The 19,033-nt window shown below is 43.3% G+C and overlaps 1 long non-coding RNA gene across 1 annotated transcript; it reads right to left on the bottom strand.

The window, feature by feature from the left end:
- Nucleotides 1–3,411: 3,411 nt before the first annotated feature.
- Nucleotides 3,412–18,735, bottom strand: LOC128094896 (uncharacterized). Its single transcript, XR_008213105.1, has 4 exons — nucleotides 18,063–18,735; nucleotides 17,328–17,439; nucleotides 9,394–10,001; nucleotides 3,412–6,812 (listed from the first exon to the last, which is right to left on the bottom strand). It is a non-coding gene; the product is annotated as an uncharacterized LOC128094896 (long non-coding RNA).
- Nucleotides 18,736–19,033: the final 298 nt, after the last annotated feature.

Below are 19,033 nucleotides of genomic sequence, written 5' to 3'. Positions count from 1 at the left end.
CTTAGGCCAGCTCCCCTTTGTCTGCATACCATGAGGTTGCTTGCAACTTTTGTAGTAAACTAAAAGTATTTATCACAGTTCCGCATTTCATCGCAAGACTCCTCCAACCCCCTCCATGATTCATTTAGTTAGTATACAATAAGACCTTGTGTTATTGAGTTTCTGTAGGCCTTGAAAAATCACAATATTATGTAATTAAGGAATATGTGACACAGAATACCACAATGTAATACATGTTATATACTAATATATTATTTTATATGAAATGGAATTAGATCATTGTATTAAATAACTGCCGATGCTTCATTTATCCTACCCTCTCCACTGCCTCCTGAGCCCCTGAAGCCACGACCTTTCTCCCATTTTGACTGGTTTTCTTTTCCCAGAAAACAATATAATGGGCTCTCTTCTGCGTGTGTGTGTGTGTGTGTGTGTGTGTGTGTGTGTGTGTGTGTGTGTGTATGTGTGTGTGTGTGTGTGTGTGCACATGTCTTTCCTCAGATGGCATCCATTTTGCTATTCTGTTTGTTTTGTCTTTGAGACTGAGTCTCTTGTTGGCCTGTTCACTGAGTATGGTAGCTTGTCTGGTCAATGAACTCCAGGGACCTGCCTGTCTTTGTTTCCCCAGTGCTGGCAATACAAGTGAAGCACCAACCCCTGTCTTTTTTATGTGGCCCTGGGGACTTACACTTGGGTCACCAAGTACTTTTCCATTTGAGCTCTCACCCTAGTCTCACAATAACCTGTTATATGTATTTGTAAACTCTGTTTCTGCTCTCTCTGCTCTGCTGACCTTTGACCCTACTCTTTGAAGGATGTAATGCATCTCAATAATAAACTCTACAGCAGCTTTTGAAAGCAGAGAGTTGGGCATCTCCAACATTGCTTCTTTTCGGCAATGTATTGGGGAATGACTATTTTTGATAGCTTCCCAAATGATTCCAATGCAGAGCCAAAGGCAAGGGCTTCTGCCTTTGAGGCTGCTGAGGACAGAAGGAAGAACATGGATTTTAAGGTCAAGCAGCCTTTGACATTCTTGGTTTATAAGGAAGACATTTGCAATCTTGGACATCAGCTCCCTACTCAGAAAAGTCCATTGTAAAATGCTTCCTCATAGCACTTTTGTGACAGTGCCATGGAGGACCTCAGTATGGGGTGAGCAGCTGACTACCCAAAAATGAGTTTCCTCCCCTCTGCTTTAAAAGCTTCCATGATTGTGTTCTCAATGTACTTGCTTTGACTATCTTATTGCTGGGGGATGTCTTTCTGTATGCTGTGAATATATGTTGTTCCCATTGGTTAATAAATAAGCTGCTTTGGCCTATGGCAAGGCAGTTAGAAGCAGGTGGGAAATCCAAGGAGAGATACAGGAAAGAGAAAGGTGGAGTCTGAAGAGATGTCAGCCTGCTGCCTAAGGAGCAACATGCCAGCAGACCGGTAAAGCCACAGAACACGTGGCAAAACATAGGTTAATAGAAATGGGTTAATTTAAGATATAAGAGCTAGCTAGCAAGAGGCCTGTCATAGGCCATACAGTTTGTAAATAATATTAAGCCTCTGAATGAATATTTTATAAATGTTTGAGGGACTGTGGATCAGGGCGAGACCAGAGGAACTTGGGACCTGGGAAAACTTATGGCTACATCTCATTGCCAACATTATGAGGGACTCATAACAGAGTCATGAGCACTCAAGATGGGTTAGGGTCCAGAGTGAGGCTTCTCTTAGAAAAGTGGTTGCCTGGATGAAGAAATTAGCTTACTTGACAATCTTTGTAGAAGATATGATTCATTGTGTGCCCAGGGGGGGAATTAAAATCGATCTCTTTTTTTAATGACTTGGGATAGTAATGAGAATTTACTGACACTACAGGAGCATTAATAAAAGAATTGCAGGTAGAATAATTTAAAGGGCGAAGAAGATGCTTTTTAAAAAACTAAAGCAAATAAGAAATGATCAGAAAAATCCTTTTCTGAAGCAACCGTCAGTCTTGCTGTGACGATAGCTTGGCAAGTTTTTAAAATTTGGATCATACTTTCAGTACACAGTTAGGAGAGATTATTAGATCCAAAATACATAATTTAAAGGTTGTCATAAAAATGCCATCTTGCTCATCCACCATTTTACAGAAGTGTGTGTGTGTATGTGTGTGTGTGTGTGTGTGTGTGTGTGTGTGAGAGAGAGAGAGAGAGAGAGAGAGAGAGAGAGAGAGAGAGAGAAGGAGAGCAAGAAATCAAGTAAACAATAGCAATAAAATCAAGTCAGAAATGGTGAAAAGAGCTGGAAATTAAGCTCACATTTATCAAGTGGGTATATGCTCTAAGCTCCATGCTAGGAATTATACACATTTAAATTACTTAATCCTCATGACAAATTGAATACCATTCTCACTCCACAGAGTCTCAGAAAAGCTGCGCCTGTATCTTGCTGGAAGGCATACAGCTAGCACTGCAGAGCCAGGATGTTCCCCCAGCGAGCCTCAAATCCAGGCTCCACGTTCCCATCCCAGGAATCACCCCGCCAGAATGGTCTAACTCTTTAATTTCTTAACAGGAGAATGAGCATGAATAAAATTTTAATTTCACAAAACATCCCCCAAGTTCCCAGGCATTTTCTAAGATGAACCCTAACTCCTCACGGTGTTGTACGGAGAACCTAAGAATGTCAGCCTGACTCCTTCAGCGGTTTTTAAAGGGAAGAAATCTTTCATGCCTTGCTGGGCACAGACAGGTGCATTTTCACCGTGGTATCTCCTCGGCAGCATCCCACCTGTTGAATCTCCCTGGATGTCATTAGTGAGTCCCATGGGCTTCCATTCCAGCTATCAAAAGGTCTAGCAGTCCAGTAGCATCGGCAATAATGAGACACAGCAGCAACCCGACAGAAACCAGGGACTCGCAGGAGAGAGGGGCCAGGCTCTACCACACTGCTCACAATACAACTGACAACAAGACTCGGGAAAATGAAAATGCCAGGGGGTCAGATCTGGCCACAGAAACCACTACAGAATCCAATTAAAAGTTGGTGTTGCCCAGCGTCTCTCTTGACAGGTACTTCATGCACAACTGCCTGTCGTTTCCCAGAGGACAGGTGATGAGCTACAGCCCAGCAGAGAGGAAAACTCAGCTCTGTGAGGAGCTGCTGTGGCAGGTGCAGAGAGATTCTAGGGAATTAAAGACACTCAACAGACACAACCCTCTGCCATCATCACTCAACCTAGCAGGGAATAGGGGAAAGTGACCTAAATTCTAAAATTTAATAGATTCGTTTAAAAATGCTAATTGATGTATTTGATACATTTTACACACACACACACACACACACACACACACACACACACACACACACACACACACGGCCTTGTTCTACTTTCATTTCTGTTGCTGTGACAAACATCCTAACCAAAAAGAACACAAGAGAGGAAAGAATTTATTCGGCTTACAATTCACAGATCACCGTCCATCATGGAGGGAAGTTGAGGCAGGAACTTAAGCAACTAGTCACCGCACAGTCACAGTCGAGAGCAGAGAGAAACAAATACACACAGATTGCCTGCCTACTTGCTTGCTCTCACCTAGCTTTCTTCACTCTTAAACACTCAGGAGTGCCCTGTCTAGGGAATGGTATCACCCACGGTGGGTTGCATCTTTCTACATCAATTAATAATCAAGAAAAGTCCACTAAAGACAGGTCCACATGCCCACCTGCTTTACACGGTTCCTCAGTTGTGACCTCTCTCCCCAGGTGACTCTTGGCTTATCAAGTTGACAGTGCAAACTAGCTAGTTCAGGTGGAAGGATCAAATTGGAGTACTCAGCGTTTCCTTCTCCTCCAACAGTTCTCATTTCTTTGTGCTGGAATCTTTAAGTCTCTTCTAGGTCCTTCTCACAGGTAAGCTGGAAATGCAGGAGTGTTTTTGAAAAACCACATGGCTTCATTTCTGTCACCCTGCCAGCAAACAACAAATAGACCTTCTTCCTCATCATTACACAGGTTGGCCCACGTTCATCCCATGGTGGTTGCATATGGTTCAGTGAACGCGGGGGAGAGGGAGGAGGGCATGTGCAGGGCCTCTTCAGACCTAGGCTCAACACTGGCACACTGGCCCTTCCAGCAGATTCCACTGACCACAGCATAACACTAGGCCAGCCCAGGGAGATGTACGGAACTGGGCTGTATGCATTGAAGAGATGAATCTCAAAGTCAACTGCATGAAGCCCAGTGACAGGGAGGGAATAATTACAGCTGCCTTGGCATACATCTACCACACTTCCCTTTCTCAGGCTCTTGGAAATTGAATTAATAAGCAGGAGTTGCTTGGTGAATATGAAATCAAGTATAATTGGATGTGCTCAGGGGTTATTTATACCAGGCTTCAAAATAGCTTGATGAACTCTATTGGTCCCAAACCCAGAGTAAACCAGAATGCCACAGATTCTTTCTCTGCTCTCTGTCTATGTCTCTATCTGTGTCTGTGTCTGTCTGTCTCTGTCTGTGTCTGTCTGTCTCTGTCTGTCTATGTCTCTGTCTCTGTCTCTCTCTGTCTCTCTGTCTCTCTCTCTGTCTCTCTAATACACTCCAAGCGTGCATCTGAAGCTCATTTCTCAGAGTGGACTCCTTTTGTACATGTCTGCTACTACACAGGGACCCCTGTCCCCCCACAACCGATTTGCCTTCTATAAACTCTACAACAATTACTATGCTTGACTTACAGTTGATAAAAGTTTAATGGCAGCTGAAATTGTTTCAGAAAGATAGGAGAAGTCTCTTTATCTCTCACCCACTCTTCAGGAGCCCAGAGACAGTGGCTGTCCCAGAATCTGGAAAAAGAACTCTTCTCTATGTTCTTATTAGCCAGAGCTCTAATGACCGGTGATCTCTGGGCCTTGTGGTTCCTAACCCAGTGCCAGAGCTGGGACTGAAGGCTGTTGAGCTATGGACACCAGGGAATATGTCCTGGGGTGATCTGAAGCTGAGATCTGGCTGTTCCATGGAAATCAAGGAACCTAAACTCCATTAAAGCAAATTAACATTCTGCTTTTCGACACGGCTTTTGGAATAAATCCTCCTAAGAAAGGAGTTCTCTGGGTCAGTGTTCCATCACACGCTGCCCTCCTTACAGAGCGCGGAGGCAAACCTCTCTGGCTTCCCAATGGGAAACGTGCCCTGCTTTTCAGGATTTGCAAGTTGCTGCGTGGTTCTTCCTCTCAACAACACAGATCCTGTGTGTGAGGGCACCTCCTTTTGGGTAGTGCCTGCTGGCCAGTTCACTGCCAAATCTGAAACCCGTCTCTGGCGTGTCTACAGGTCCATCTGGTGTGGGTTTTAGACGTTAGCTTCACATCACACTGCCTTTGCCTCAGATGCCATAGTTCCATATCCATGTGGTTCTGCTTCTTTGTCTAAATATTTTAGTATTAATGTCGTCCAATTTCAGATACTTATTTAAGCAGCCTCAAGTGCTTTATGGAACTTCAAAGAGATGGGAGGGGCATAAATAAATAAATACCACTTTCCGAAGAAAGCTCTCATTTGAATATTTCTTTTTTGAGTACATAAAAAAATTCCTCAGTTCCATGTAGTTTGGAAGAATTCTTACTTTCTAAATTCAGGTTCCAAAGCTGACTCCATCATATTTCTCAGTGTTCATTAGCTTCTTTGGTCCAGCCAAGACCATGCCCATTCTGTCTCATGTAAAGTGCTTATTCCCCCTGGGCCCACAAAATAACCAGTATGACCACATCCCTCGGCTCCTCTGAGTTTTTGTGGAATGTATAGTTTTTGCTCTAGCTTTAACAACTCCATGCAAATGTAACTTTTATAAACCCAATCTGTTTCTTTTCCCATCCAGGACTGCTTTTTAAGATGCAAATGTTTTGCTACAAGCACATTTAGTCTGTTGCGTCTCTGTGTTAAAGAGTAGGAACCTAACACATTTGGCCTTTCCACTTCCCACTGTCCCAAACTGTGCTGCGAAGGCCACTTGTGAGTGTAAAATGTACCCCAGAGCTCGTGTGCTTGTGCACTTGGTCCCCAGCTGGTGGCGCTGTTTGGAAGGATGTGGAAACTGCAAGAGCTGGAATCTCACTGGAGGCCTTGAGTCACAGGAGGTGAGTCTAGCTTCACTTCCTGTCTGCTCTCTGCTTCCTAGGGACTCGACATGGCCAACAACCTCCTGTTCTGGTGGAAGCTCCACCTCAGCCCCTGGCACCCTGGCATCCATATACCCAAAGAGTCTGGAATGTTCTGATGGAAGGTCCTCGTCAACTCCCCTCCCCATCCCGCCCCCTCAAAGCCCACCAGAGATTCTCAAGACCACTCCCACAGTATTTAAGCTGTATCCCAGAAAACAGACACATGGTTTTTCCTATCTCTTGTCCTTGTCTCCTCTCTGGGGGGGCTGGAGAATCACCCGGGGAACATTTTACCTGTTAAACCAGGGCTTTTTCTAATTCGGTCTGATTTGATTTGATTTGGATTTCTGTGTCGGCAGAGAGGCTTATGGGGTGCAAATACCTTTCACCTCCTATGCCTATGGTGATGATTTCCCTATCAGGATGGCCTGCATTCTTCTTAAACTATAAGCCGAAACAAAGCCTTCCTCCCTTCAGTCCCTTCTTTGGTCACAGCAGTGAGAACAGTGAGCAACACAGAAAATTGGTATGAAGAGTTTTGCTGTGATAAGCTTGACGGTGTGACTTGTAGGCCTTTCGAATGGGTTTTCAGGAGGAATGTGGAAGAGTGTGGGCCTGGAGGCCAGAGGAGTCCTAGAATGCTGTAAGCAGAGCTTCATGGGCCATCCTGGTGGGAGCCTGGAAGACAAGGATGGTGAGAGAAGTGGAGACAGTGAAGACCCAGCTTATACAATACTGAAGCAGATCAAGGACTCTATTGGGAACTGATCTAGAAGGCCATTGGCATTATATCTCTGTCAAAGAATCTGGCTCTGGGAGCTATCAAGATGGTTCAGCGAGTAAAGTGCTTGCTGAGAGTCTACTGATATGGGTTTGATCCCCAGAACCCGAGTAAAGGTGGAAGAAAAGAACCAACCCCATAAAGTTGTCCTCTGACCTCTCTGTCTCTCTGTCTCTCTCTCAAATTTTTGGAAAAAAAAATCTGGCTTCATTCTGGGAACTGAAGGCTGAATTCCAAAGTAATGTAGTAATTCATTTGGCAGAGGAAATCTCAAGACAGGATAGCATTCAGGCCATGTCACGGTTACTGCTCGCTGCTCTTAATCACATTCCGCAGTGTGAGAAAACATCAAACACAGCAGAAAGTGTTGACTTGTTTAGAAGATTGAGTGATTGTAAAGTTGTACCTGAGAAAAGGAGGAAAAGCAGAGCAGCTAAAAGGATGAGACCTTTAAAGAGAAGCCTGGTGTTCTGCTCTGAGAAAGGTGCCTCAAGGGCAAGGCTCCACCCACTAATGGCTCCTATTTGTGGAAATGCTAATTCATTTGAAAGGAGAGGCCTGAACTTGACAATGTTGTCAAAGGAGTTCCCTGATCAAATTAAACTGCTCACTGAAAATATTTTCTCGTGTTCATCTACCCAGCATACAGAGGCCGCTGTAGCTTTGATCCAAGGGCAGGGGTGGGGGTGGGAGTGTGGGTGGAGGTAGACTACACCTCAAGCTGGTAGTAGAACTTTGTAGCCACATCCCCACAGTCCTGGTCTTACAGGCTTGTGAGATGCAGCAGGGAGGGAGCAATGGTGCCCTGCGACAAGGTTCCAGAAGACCTCTGAAGCCAGGCCCTGAGAAGCTGGTCTGTGAAGCTGTGAAGGTGAAGTCTAAGTTACAGTGGAGGTTCCAGAAAGATGGTGATGCTGAGACAGTAGACCGTCTTCCAGTGTGAGCAGCAGGAGCAGAGTGTAGCTGGCCCAAGAGATAAGCCTTGTGTGCTGTAGGTAGAAGAGCTGGGGGAGCAGGGCTCACCAGGGCCATTGGAGCCCCGATGAGTGTCATCATGAGTCCCAAATGCTGGATATGGAGCTGTAGAATTTGTGGTTTGGCCTGGTGGGTTTAGTTCTTGCCCTGATCTAATTTTTGTTTGGTATGTACCCATAGCCTCTTTTTTGAATGAAAGTATTTACTCTGTGCCATTGTATATTAGAAGTATGTAACTTTTAATATTTTTTACAGGGACTCACAGGAGTCCCTTTGGACTTTTATTCTTTTAGCATATATATATATATATATATATATATATATATGTGTGTGTGTGTGTGTGTGTGTGTGTGTGTGTGTGTAATGTATAGATAATGTATATATATATATTGTTTGTATGTCTCTGTGTGCACATATATGTATGCATGAGCAGGTGCCTGTGGAAGCCAGAAGAGAGTACCAGATTCCCTGGAATCGGAGTTATAGGCAGTTATGAGCTGCCTGACATGGGTACTGGGAACCAAACTTCCATTCCCTGAAAGAGCATCTGGTGCCCTTAACAGCTGAACTGCCGCCTCTCCAACCCCAAGATTTTGGACTTTTGAACAATGTTGGGACTGTTAAAGACTATGGGGACTTTTTAGACTGGACTACATGGACTTGGCATTACAAGTCAGCCACCAGCCTATGGAAAGTGTGAAAGGAATGCTGTGGTTTAAATGGGGAATCGACTCCATAGGTTCATGTGGTTACCAGCTGGTGTCACTGTTTCAGAAGATTGCAGGACCTACTAAAAGGAATGGGCCACGGAAGGTGGGTCTTGAAACTTTCTAGCCCATTACCACTTCTTGTCTGCCCTCTGCCTCCCAACTGTGGATCTAGTGTGACCATCACTTCACATGCCTGCCACCATGGCTTCCCTGCCATGATGGTCTGCACCCTCCCCACTTCAACTGTTATCCAGAATAGCCTCTTCTTCTCGTAAGTTGCTTCCTATCAGCTGGTTACAGCGATGAGAAAAGTAACTAACACAAGTCGCCTCAGACAGAGATTGAATACTCTTGAAATGTGAGGGTGATATTAACAATGACACCAAGACCAGAGTTGTTTACGATCACTGTCCCAAGCAAGCTGGAACACCTCCTTCTTTGGCTCATACAGAAGGCAGGCATATGGAGTTTTGGGTCATTCCTTTGTGAAATAGATGTCTGGCAATGAATTTGGCCAGCTGTATGAGAGCATAGACCCAGACTGCACTGGAGTGCCCACACCAGTTTCTACCTCATTAGCAGTGAATGAGGGTTTCCATGAGCCTAAGTCCATACCAGCTTCTTCATTTCCCTTAGCTAACACATGTAAAATGATATTTCATAATTAACTTATTCCATATCTTTCTGCCAATAATTCTTTGAGCATATCTTCCTATTCTTTCCAACTTCCCAAATCTTCTCCTCTTTGCAGTTTAACCCTCCTCCTCTCCTGCCCGTTTCCCATTGGACATACCTCCTTGTTTGTATTGAGTGATAGGAGGTAGAACTTCCTCTAGAGCACAGATTTTCTTGTCTTCTAAAGCAGTGCATAACGAGCATCACTACAGTTTCTTGAAGAATAGGGTCCCACGACGCTAAGCAACAATGCTGTGTGATTACAAGATGCGGCCAGATGCAGAGCTTAATGTCTATAAACCAACCAGCAGAAAGAAGCCAATCTTCACACTTGTCATTTGTATCTTTCTCCCAAGGTGCAATAAAAGGCGCCCAGCTGTAAGGTGTACTAAACAATAGTAACTGGGCTATTATTCCAGGAAATTATTCTCCGAGTCAACTGCTGCAGAAGCCACATCCCAACTGATTTTTTCAGATTGTAGCAAATCTCTCTCTAAAAATCATAGCTATCAATGTCATCTGTCGTAACAGCATCTTTCAGTAGTAGATCATGGGTGTTGCCAGTCAACTATTTCCCTCTCTTTTATGTAGCTCATTCTGTTTTTTCAAAGATATGAGAGAGGATTATCCATCACCATTTCTGACTGGAACTTCTGTAGAAGTTTTCTTGAAAACACAAACATTCTTCATCTTTCAGGGGAAAAAATCACTTCTGAAGATACGTTACTGGATAAGGGTAAAAAAAAAAAAGGTTTTTTTTTTTTCTTCTTTTTGATACAGACTGAGACCATTACAGAAAACTGCAATAGGGACTAACTGATCATGGAGTGCCCAGCACCAATGGATACACCTACAACATAATTCCTGCACCTAAGGCTCAGGAAATACCACAGAAAGGGGGTAGGAAGATAGGAAGAGTCCAAGAACAGGAGATCTATGAGATGGTGCCTTCTAGAAGTGACAGGGAAGAGTCAGTCACTCAGCAACATGGTTGACTACACAAGACTTGAATTAGGACAATACTAATAAACATGCTAACAGGGAAGAGGGAAATCTCAAGGGCCCCACCCATCGACAAAGAACTATGGGCAATAAAGGATGCTGAGAACAGGAGAGATAGTCTTCCCCAGGGCAGAGCCTCCAAAGTGGTTACCTAACACCAAGTGGTCAGCTCTGAAATAATATACATACATACAAGCCAACTGAAAGGACCCAGGAGGTTGTATTTATACATTTATGTATCAAAAATACATGTAACAATAATAATAAAACAAAAAGAGGCCAAGAATTTGAAAGGGAGAAAAGTGGATGGGAGACTTAGGAAGAGCTGGAGGGAGAAAAGAAAATGGGGAGAAATGACATAATTATATTTTCATTTTTAAAAGGTAAAAATAAAAACAAACAAAACTAAATAAAAAGAAAATAATCTTTTTCTAAACTGGGCTTTTTAATGTTATCATCACTAAAATGTATATATACATAATAAAAACAAATCTGAACAATACACAAGGTCTATAATGAACATCAACAATCACCCCAATAATTGATCTTATTCCCCTTCCAAAAATTTAATCAATTCATTAGAAATTGACTCATCTTTCTAAAAGAATTTTAGTTACTTATATCATAAATACCCATCAAATTAACAACAATGTCTAAAGTATTGTATGCAGAAAACTTTGGAGGCAAGTATGAACTCAGTAGATAGAGGTTCCACATTGATTAGTAATGTCTGTCACAGTCCTAATTAGGGGTGTTGGTAGGTCCTGTGTCAAGTCTATCCGAATACACTCTCACAGTGTCTCTAATGTCTCACTAAGAGGGAAATACAAAGTCCAAATAAAAGCACCCTTCAAATTTTCATTGCAAAATTGGAGTTTAGAAGTTTATTGTATTATTTACAAGATAAAGAAAAATGCTTTCTATTACCTTTCATTTCCATAGTCTCTTCTGGAAAATGCTTAATTAGAAGTATAAGTCAAAACTAGGCATGGTATCTCAACCTAGCATTCAAGAAGCAGAGGCAGGAGGATGTAATACATAGCCTGTGACTCACAGCAATATTGTATCTCAAAAGAAAAATAAGTAAATAAATAAATAACTGAAAATCAGTCATTGAGCATAGGATTCCCAGAGTTGGTTTGCTTGCTTGCTTGCTTGCTTGCTTGCTTGAGACAGGGTCTCTCTACATAGCCTAGCTGTCCTGGAACTTACTATGTAGACCAGGCTGGCCTTGAACTCACAGAGCTTCACCTGCCTCTGTCTCTCAGGAGCTGGGATTAAAGGTGTGTGCCTGCTGTGTCCAGCTAGGATCCTCATTTTAAAGATAAGGATACAGGACTTCAACGAAATTAAGCAACTTCTCGAAGTATTGGATTTGGTGAGATTTCAGACCCAGAAATCTTATACTATAATTATCATTCTTAAAGATCATATCATCTCAATGTCTACAAAAATCTGGAAAATGCCTTTTCTGCCAAAATAAAAAGTAAAAGAGGCAGACACCTCAGGAATTGATTCTTGTTTTTAGCAAAAGCTGCCTAAGAAAATGGCTCCTAATTCTTAAATAAATTCATAATCCTGATGTGGAAATTCAACAAAAAATACCTAAAACTAATCAGAAGAAAGATGCTGCTTACCCATTGTTATACTAACTGTGAGTGTTCAAAACTAGGTCAAGGGTGTTAGGACCTTTCCAAGGTGACTCTAAGTGGAAGGATGGTAGGTCACTAGGGGTGTGTTCTTGAAGGGGATATTGGAACAACAGTCTCTATCTCTCTCTCTTTTCTCTTCCCAAACACTATGAGCTTGGTCCAACATGTACTCGCACTACAATCATCTTTCCACAGATAAGCAGAGCCAGTCATCTATGGGCTGAAACCTCTGAGAATGACATGGGGGTGGGGACTCTTCCTCCCTCAAGCCAGCATTCTCAGGCATTTTGTCACAGTGACAGAAAGGTAACTAGCACATTCATCCATGTGTTTCTGTAACATTCTGAATGTCTGTTATGGTGAGGTTGACATAGATTATCTTATTTCATCCTCAAAACCATCCTAGAAAGCAGTTGCCCATATAATATACATAGGTGACCTTTTCCCCAGTTCACACAGCTGATATGGGATGGAGCCATGGTCCCCACCAAAGTGTTCTGTCTCTAGAAGCCAAATTTTAGATCTAATATGTCACTCTTCATTCAATATCTACAAAGTTCTATTTTAGGTTCATTCTAGGTTAGACATAAGGAAGTGCATTAAACTCTCTTTAATTGCTTGCCCCCCTGGGAACTTATAAGCATCAAAATCTGCTGTGTGACCCTCGAAATGAGATATATAAAATAACTATACCATTTCAGGATATAAATGTGTTCAGGAATCAGATATTTGCTTTCCTTGAAAACTCATTGGATTTTTCTGTGTCTTCCATGATTTCCACTTTTTTAATTTTTTTTTTTTTAAGACAAGGTTTCTCTGTGTAGTTTTAGTGCTTGTCCTGGATCTCGGTCTGTAGACCAGGCTGGCCTTGAACTCACAGAGATCTGCCTGGCTTTACCTCCTGAGTGCTGGATTAAAGGTGTGCGCCACCGCCGCCCAATTTCCACTTTTTAAAAAAACTCATTTTTCAATATGATGTCCTTCTTGACACCAGCCTCCTCAGTGATGAAATGTATCTAGCTCAAACACACCGATGTTGGTCTTAAACTTTTTGCTTCTTCAGTTACCATGAGCTAAAGATACTGGGGTGATCTATGATTTTTCCCCACTGGGGAAAGCCTATAGGTTTGGGGATAGTATTAATAATTTTGCTTGTTTGTTTGTTTGTTTTGTGCCTCACATTGGCATCTTGCATATTCACAAGCATCCTGCTTACTCCCTACACATGCACAAAGAACTGCAAATTGCCAGGATAAACTTCACTATGATCCTTCACAACACCTAACCACACACCGTAGCTTTCTACAGAACTCAGTAGCCAGCTTGATTATTCTCTATCAGACTTCTCCAGATCACCAAGTCCTCTGCAGAACCACCTTGGGCTTCAAATGAACGTCCTGTGTCTCTAAAAAAGTGAATGGGATGTGGTCCAGCTCCTCACTACCCGGTGCCTGGTACCCTCATTCATTCCTCCCCCAGCCTCACGCCCCTGTGAAGGGCCAACTTCCAACCATTCAGAATGATAGACTTTCTCAAGTTTCAGGCAGGCACCGAGGGATTCCTTCTCGTTTCTTTCCTGGTTGTTTTATTTCCGGTTCAGCGTTCTTATAGCGTCTACATTTAGAACTTTCAGGCCACTGCTTTCCCTGTCTTCCATTCTCATTCCTGTATTCTCACAGTCTCTTCCTTCCCTGTCCAGAGTTACTCCTCTCCTGAGCCCTGCTACATGTTGTGACCATCCATTCAAGTGCTGTTCCTCAGTTTCTTCAGCATATATGTCCCCCTAAAGTGGCCTAACAAGTTGGGGGTGTATAAGTATGCCCTTTTCTAGGGAAGGAACTGTGGCAACCCCTACAGAAAGCCTATACTCCACATAGTTCCCAATTCCCCCTGCCCTTGACTCCCCTCCAAAGCAGATGAAAACTTACATTTTTTTTTTAAAGAAAGCATTGGTATTTTATTGTCATTGTTACTGCTGTCCCTGCTGGCATTGAAACGGGGATGTTGAATGCACAAAATCCAAGTTATTTAAGCTGCTACAACTTTGCTGAAGGCAGTCGTCTCTCCATCAAAGGCAAAGCTGAGGCTGACATTGTGTTTGAGTCTTTGTATGAGTCACTGTGAGTAAGCAGTATGAAAAAATCAGAATCTTGACTGTAAAGTGGTTCTTTTCTCAACTTCTTTGGTTTGGCCCAATTTGGGAAGAAATCTCTTTTGAAGGGAGAGCCGAATTCTAATAGGAGAAAACCATTGCCCCTCATTTTCCTCATTATTCTAGCCTGGGGTGTGCACACAAAATGTAAACATGTAGCAGTTATCTCACAGGCCTGGGGGTGGCAGAGAGTTGGAAGGAATGTCAGCTGCTGAGCCACCGTCCCAGCTTATGACTCTCTACCTACAGACATATTTTTGCATGTTATTAAATATGCACTGGGATTTTAAAACAAGAAGTAAAAATAAAAGTGCGGGTTTGGAACTATATTCCTGCTCCCTGGCATGCCTTGTGCATATATGCTCTAGGAGCGAACACCTCCCTCTGAGCACCTCTGCCCGAAGATCAAGGTTATTATAATTGGGTGAAATCAGCAACTTAGACGGCGCTGAAGAGGGGAAGGGGAAGAATCAGGAAGGCATGCTCTAAGAAAGCATAATAGAGGGCAGGCACTTGGTCTTACATATAAAGTTTTCAGTATCACTAATGTGTTAGCTTGCAATGAGGAATAAAGGGAAAGAAACTAACGTTAATAGTACAAGACAGGTCTCACCTGCCTTCCAACCCTCACTGTTTCCTTCAAGGGGCCTTTGCTGCGATACGGAGTGCCTCACCCCACTGAACAGACATGCTCCATGTGGCATTGCCACCTGTGATGACCAACAGCCAGCCGGGTGTGTGGTAGGGGTAGGAGAAGATAGCTGAGTTCAGGGGGCCTCCAGCCAGCACTGCAGAAAGAGGAGTTAGAGGTGGAGAAGGAAAACACCCCCTGGGAACTTGCCTGTAATGACCACACCTGCGTCGCTCACATCAGTGGATCCCGCCTTGCCTAGCTGCACTTTAAATAGCGTGTCCCCCATTCTCTTCCCCCATTTCATCCTGTCAGGATGAAGCATCTGCTAGCACCAGCCAGCACTCTCCTGCCTTTTCAGGAAAAAGGCAAGAGCGAGCTCTTACCACAGAAGCATACACCCAACGTCACAGAGGCTAAGCCAGCAGCAGAGAGAAGTCCAGATCTCACTCCGTCATCACCGTCACCACTGTCCCAGGGTCCTGCCTGTCCCTGGATACTGCCTGTGAAGTCCCCCATCTTTACGAAACCTTACCAGGGAGGCGTTGTCTCCTCCATTTTAAATTTGAAGAAACTTAAGGCTTACCCTGTTCGTTTAATTTGTCCAAAGCTAGCAAAAGAAGAATTGGGAGTTGAACTCAGCTCTGAGTGGCTTCCAAGTGTAGGCTTTCCCCAAAACTTGAGCACTGATTCAACGTTATTTGATCTGTCACTGCTGTGACTGTTCAACACTTGCCCACAATTCTTCTATAGGGATTCTTAGCTATTGGAGCCTCAGAAGGTCCCTCCGACTGCCTCATCTCCCTCCCGTTTGGTGGAGGGGACACCTCTGGAAAGAGTCTGTTCTTTTAGCAGCTGGTGATATTCCACTTGATTAACCCGTGGGACCTATCTCCAGCCTTAAAGATGCTGCCTAATTAGCTGCTTACATAAGAGACTTGGCACTTTCTCCATCTGGTTCACACTGCCAGCCTCAGTCATGTTTTCTCTTCAGCAATAATGTTTACATGATTAGGCAGGAGTCAGTTCGTGCTTTGCTATCGACCTAAGCTATGCAGGTGACTTCCCAAAAGAGTTACCCTTGATAGGTAGAAAGGGACTTTCCCCCAGCAAGACAGATCTTCTATATACTTTTGAATGACATATTGTGCTTAGATCTAAAAAGCATTTGTCGACCATTCTTCTGGTCCATGTACGAGGCAATACCTAGGTCTATGGAAGCTTAAAGCAGAGAATCACTGAAAAGTTAAATCAGGTTAACTCAGATGTCTCCTCTAATTCCCCTTTTCTAATTGACTTTTTATTTTGGCCCAGGATCTAGTTATATAGATTGTTATGTTATATCAAGAGATATAGATTATTGACAGCTGGTATTCCACAAGGCATTTGCTAGGATCTTTCAATATGTTTTCGTGAAAAAGCTAGAAACATATGGTTTTTATGACACCATAATTAGGTAAATTGTTTTGTTAAATGACCTCCATGCTGTGAATGGCAAATGTCAGAGTAGAAAGAGCCGAAAGACTGTCCCTGGTGATTTTTCATTGGTAATCTTGATAATGGTACAGAAAAAGCACAGCAATGTCTTCAGCAAACTGAAGTCTAGAGGAGAAAGTGTTTCAGGTGACACGATTCCGCTGACAGCCAGCATCATGGAATTTAGTAGGAACCAAGAATGACCAGCACTAGTGTGTGACATCGAGCGCAAAGAAGGCTCAGTGACTGCCGTCAGCCCCAAGTTTGGCATGAGGGGATGGTGCTGCGCATGACCCAGATTGTAACTTCTCTATGTGGCTGCTCTAAAGAGAGACTGGTAAGTACCAATTTACTTTAGCGATAGGGCGTCTTTTCTTGTTTCTTTCTCAGAAGCTAGGCCGTATGAAAGCTAGGCATACATAAATCACTAGGTCCCTTCTAGAATTTTACATATGCTTATCAATTATGAGTGGTAACTATTACCAAGAATAGGGTACTGTTTGAAGTTGAAAATCGATCCTCTTTTGGAAATTCTGTATTACAAAATTACCTGAATCTGAACCACTGCCGTTGTGAGAGCTTTATTTAACTGTGGGAGCCCATTTTCGGGTTCCTCGTGGCTTTACCCAGCAGGTCTATACAGAAAGGATGATTGGACCATGGGCCTGAGTGCAGGTGTCTGAGATGGTCTGCACTTGGCTGTGCTGGGGGGAGGTCTTTTGCTCCATCCCTTGGCATTTCTACAAATACCCTGGGGCAGAGCTAGTCAGGGCCCGTTGGAATAGGTTCCAGGTTCTCTTAAAGCTATCCTGTATTTTCTATCTGTTTATCTCCACAATCTAAATCCCTCTATCTAATATTTCCTGCTGCTATCACTCAAGAAAACTCTGGGGAGCTGTGGGGTTGGTGGGTAAACGCCCCACATTTAACAGCACATAATGTCCCACTAAGAGAAAATATGTGCAATTACACTTCACCCTGTACCTTTGCATGGTTAGAATCAGCTGTCCCACAGTCACCTTTCAGACAGACCTGGCACACTTTCTTGGTGTCAATGCCGTCAGAAGTATTAATATGGCATTTCCTTTAAAAGAATTACATGATTGTGGAAAGGTGGCTCAGAGGTTAAGAATTCTTACTTCTTTTGTAGGGAACCAGAATTTGGTTCCAGCATCCACATCAGGCAGCTTACAACCACCTAGAGCTCTAGCTCTAAAAGATCTAATGTCCTCTTCTGGCCTCCACAGACATCTGCACAGGATGGGAGGAGAGGAAGGAAGAAAGGGAGGGAGGAAGGAAAGAAGAAAGGAACAAATCGCAGTGTTAGAGATGGATGAGTGGTTAACAGTACTTGCTGCTCTTCCAGAAGACCTGAGTTCAGATCCAACACCCATAACCAGCTCCAGCGGATCTGACACCCTCTTCTGGCATCCTTGGGTACCCACACATGGGATGTATACATCACACACATATGCAGAGAGAGAGAGAGAGAGAGAGAGAGAGAGAGAGAGAGAGAGAGAGAGAGAGAGACAGAGACAGAGAGAGACAGAGACAGAGAGACAGAGAGAGAGACAGAGAAAGAGAGCACACACACACACACACACACACACACACACACGAGAGAGAGAGAGAGAGAGAGAGAGAGAGAGAGAGAGAGAGAGAAAGAGAGAGACAGAGAAAGAGAGCACACACACACGAGAGAGAGAGAGAGAGACAACACACATACACACACACACACCGCACATACTGAAAGCAAAATTAATCCTTCTGAAATGTTGCATGCTCATGTACAGAATTCTTTTCTAAGCAACTAACACCCAGAAAGCTTTTTACAATATTACCTTCAAAAAAGAAAGAAAGAAAAGAAACCTAACCAGCAGCATATGGCATCACTAGACTCTCAGCAACAACAGGGATTTTTCCTCCAAATGATCTGTGAATGGTATGTTGGCTGAAGCTTGGAGTGAAGAATTGGAGGTATCCAGCGAGGCCTCCTTAACTAGTAACAAAATTCACCAAGTATGAGCAATGATAATTCTGTCCCAGTGGTACCAGCCTAGCAGATGTCTGGAATAATAAAATGTGAAAGATGTTTATTAAAGCAGATCAAGTGCAGTCATTCCCTTTGTGGGTCTCTCTTTGCCTCCCAGGCCATACCCTTTGCTGATAACCCCAGCAGTTTCCCAGCAGCCGTGATAACCACAGAGAATTTCTTTACTTAGTCTCCTGGAGGTCTTTGCATTTCCCTTATTTCTATTTTATATCCAATCTATTCTATCTCAGAAAGTTTCCCAATCTTGTTTCAGTTCATTTTCTCTTGCATGAAAGAAAACACAGCAGAAAATGAAAAGGTCAGCTAGGACTTTGCATCTAAAAGAAGGCATACTTGGGGCTGGGAAGGACTATGGCGGCAAAATTTTTAGCTGCCTGCCTTTGGGAGGCCCTGGGTTTATTGTCCAGAACCACCAAAATCACATAGGATGGCTCAAAACTGCCTGTAACTTCAGTTCCAGGAGCTCCTATGCCCTCTTCTGACCTCCACAGGCACTGAACTCACATGTATACACACACACACACACACACACACACACACACACACACACACACACACACACACAACTAAAAATACAAAACAAAATAAACATCCTTTCAAAAATAGACATACTTTATTACTCACTGATTTTATTAGGAAGAGCTATACATATTTAGACTCAAGAGGCAATTATTTATCTATTTACTTTTGAGATACAGCCTCTATATGTAGCCCTGCCTGTCCTGGAACTCTCTATGTAGACGAGGCTGGCCTTGAACTCATAGAGATCCACCTGCCTCTGTTCCCTGAGTG

Source organism: Peromyscus californicus, unplaced genomic scaffold, assembly GCF_007827085.1.
Source record: "Peromyscus californicus insignis strain IS unplaced genomic scaffold, ASM782708v3 Scaffold_4__1_contigs__length_199733344, whole genome shotgun sequence".
In the NCBI taxonomy this organism is placed as follows: Eukaryota; Metazoa; Chordata; class Mammalia; order Rodentia; family Cricetidae; genus Peromyscus; species Peromyscus californicus.
The sequence above is the reverse complement of the archived record's forward strand: the minus strand, read 5'-3'. Positions and strand labels throughout refer to the sequence as shown.